We start from the raw sequence: 3235 nt of genomic DNA, 5'->3' as shown, positions 1-3235 counted from the left end.
TCCAATTTCTTCAGTCTCCTTGACCAAAAATTAAACAAACAAGCAAATAAATAAATAAAATGTGCTAATCAGGTCATGGTATGGTTCTCCTGCAATAGCAAGGTTGCTTAAGCTCTTTTGATAATCACAATGAAACTGTGCAGATGAAAATATCCTCAACAAACCAGAGAACAAGCCAAAAAACAGAAGGCACAGGAAGTACAGATGTTGGTAAGACAGGCTTCATTTAGCTATTACAACATGATGGGTGAAGAGTGGTAAAGATGGAGCTGCTTAGAAAAGATTACATCTCCTGGCTTGGGTTTCAGAAAGAACTGGAGGGAGGGGGAGGAGAAGTGTGCTTAAGGGCTGAGAGTGTTATTGAAATTCGAAAGAAGTCTACAGGAGCTGGTAGCTTCAGGCTTGTTATCAGGTCCCCACATTTGGGCGTCCTGACACTCTATAATTGAAATTCATTGCTCGACCTTTAGTCTATAAAAATGGTATGCTGTCATTAGTACTGACTGCTTGCTATATTCTCTTGTCACTCCTTCGGCCAGCTTAAACCATCTCAGATGAAATAGGCTATTTCATGTCAGGCCCCTGCGTTTGCCTCTATTAAAGTGGAAGGCAAGAGCAATGTTTAACAATGCACTGAAGACGAATGCAGTCAGATGGCTGGGGAAAGATGTTGTAGTTCCTACCTTCTTTTTTTGTAAGGGGAAATTTAAAAAAAAAAGCTCTATCAAATATTATCTCCATTACATCACTTGTGACAGCCATGAAGTTATTACCTTTTTAATTGCATTTTAATTTAACCTGCCAATGTCTCACTGCCTAACACACTTAGAGGAGTATTTAAATGTTAGTTCAGCAACAAGACTAGCTGGCAGAGAAATTACAATGTGATATTTTACACTTGCTACAGTGGAGAATTGGGGCAGCTATTTGGATAATCCAGATTTTCAAAAAGAATCATCTCTATTTCATTGAAATTTAGTAGTATTGAAATCAGGTCAACACAAATTAATTATGTACCTACTGTTTTCAGAACTTGGTGGTATGCTGGGGTTGTTGAGGGAGAAATACAACATTAAGAAAAAATAAGGCTCTTTCTCTTCTGGAGTTTATATTCCAATGCCTTTACTTAAAGTAGCTAGACAGACATGGGCTTGTGTTTGTTTTGAGGTTTACTGAGTTGCTTCACTTTTCTCTTTGGCATGAAATTATCCAGAGCTAGTGATAAGGTCATCTGTATAAAGGAATTTAATACATTTTCTTTTTTAAAAAATTTTATTTATTTTCATCCATATGTACATGCATATTTCCAAGTTACAAAATTTTCCTCCACCCTCCCTTCCCAGCCCTCTCCCCTCAGTGACAGGTTAACATTTTACATACATATTTTATTAAACATGTTTACAAATTAGTCATTTTTGGTGTGAGGAATTAGAATTAAGGAAAAGAAATACATAAGAGATAATTTTTATAAAGTACTCATCAGATTCAGAAGGGTTGCTTTTTTTTTCTGTATGTTTTGCTTTGTTTTATTTTTCTTCCTCTGGTTGGGGATAATATAGTCCATGATGAGTCAAATGCAGTTGTCACAGCTCTCTGGACTGCTGAGAGGAGCTCCTTCTGTCAAGGTCCTTCATCTCACAAAGTTGTTGTTGATGTGTACTTTGTTCTCTTAGTTCTGCTCCCTTAGCTCAGCATCAGATCCCATAAGTCTTAATCACATTTTTTAATATTCATTTGTGTCAAGAATAGCTTTTTTATTGAATCAAAATTTGGGAAAGCTAGGTCTGTCATAGAATTGCAGTCATTGAGAAGAATAACTTTGTTAAGATGACCAACTATGGTATAGAAAAGTTGGACAGGCCATAGTAGTTCCAACATGCCATATCAGATTTGATATTCCTTACATTTCTGTGCCCGGGCTTAGCCTTTTGAAATCTATAATTCCTGATGCTCTAGAGCTTATGAAGGGGCACATGACTTCTTTTCCCAGGTGGCATCAGCCATGGTGGACAGGCAGGTCCTGTCATCAATGGACCGGGCCATCTCCTGCGCCACTTGGCTGCCATCATGCCAAGCAAGTGTTCCTGGAGTGGAAAGTGGTCCTGGTCCTCTGCAAAAGCATCAACATCTCAGGCAGCTTCTACAGGAACAAGTTGAAATACCTGGCCTTCCCCCAAAACCAGAACAACACAAAACACTCAAGAGACCCTTACTACTTCATTTACCACTTCAGAACCCCCAACTGCCTCTTCTGGAGCTTCATGGGAGGTATGTTTCCTCACCAGACCAAGTGAGGCCAGACTGCTCTGGAGCTCCTGAAGGTGTGTTCAATGGCATCCCCCAAACCTACGACAAGCAGAAACACATGGTTATCCCAGCTGCTCTCAAGATGGTTAGGCTGAAGACCACCAGAAAAGTTTACTTATCTATGGTGCCTGGCCCATGAGGTTGGCTGATGGTATCAGACAGTGACTGCTGCAATGGAAGAGAAGAGAAAGAGAAAGGCAAGCTCCATTATAGAAAGAAAAAAAAGTTCACAAAACTATGTCAAGAAGACTGTGCAGGGCAAAATCCACAAATACACAAAGGTGCTAAGGAAGCATGGACTGTTGCTATGAGTCCAAAAAAGTCTATCCTCTATGGCAAAAAAAAAGGCATATGGATGCCACAGAGAATCATAAAGGCTTTCAATGAGGGATAATAATCAGATCAAGCAACTGGACTGATCTTGAATCTATGATGTATTCATTGCCCTTAGTATTCATGACAAGAGAGGTACTTACTCAAAGTTTAGGTAAGAACGAACAATACTTTATGTTCTGACCTACTCACACTCAGTAAATGCATCAGAATCTCGATAGTCTGATACATGCCATACCCTAAAAAGGATGTTCTTCTCTTCATTTATCATTTAATCTCAGGGCAGCTAGGTGGCACAGTGGATAGAGCACTGGCCCTGGAGTTAGGAGTACTGGAGTTCAAATCTAGCCTCAGACATTTAATAATTACCTAGCTGTGTGGCCTTGGGCAAGCCACTTAACCCCATTTGCCTTTTCCATTTATCATTTAGTCTCAATGCTTGTGGTTCTGATGACTTTCCTTATGAAAAAAGATCTAATAGCATGTTTCCTTCTCCATGAGACTATCTAAATTCCAGAGTCCCTTGAGAAGAGATTCTGGAGTCCTTGAATTTGATTGAAATATCTGAGAACTGCATTTGCTTTTATTGAAATCA

General features: G+C 39.4%; 1 pseudogene; it reads left to right on the top strand.

The window, feature by feature from the left end:
- Positions 1-263: 263 nt before the first annotated feature.
- LOC141507505 (large ribosomal subunit protein uL13 pseudogene) lies at positions 264-2618 on the top strand (annotated as a pseudogene).
- Positions 2619-3235: the final 617 nt, after the last annotated feature.

This window comes from Macrotis lagotis, chromosome 1 (genome assembly GCF_037893015.1).
Source record: "Macrotis lagotis isolate mMagLag1 chromosome 1, bilby.v1.9.chrom.fasta, whole genome shotgun sequence".
Taxonomy (NCBI): Eukaryota; Metazoa; Chordata; class Mammalia; order Peramelemorphia; family Peramelidae; genus Macrotis; species Macrotis lagotis.
The sequence above is the reverse complement of the archived record's forward strand: the minus strand, read 5'-3'. Positions and strand labels throughout refer to the sequence as shown.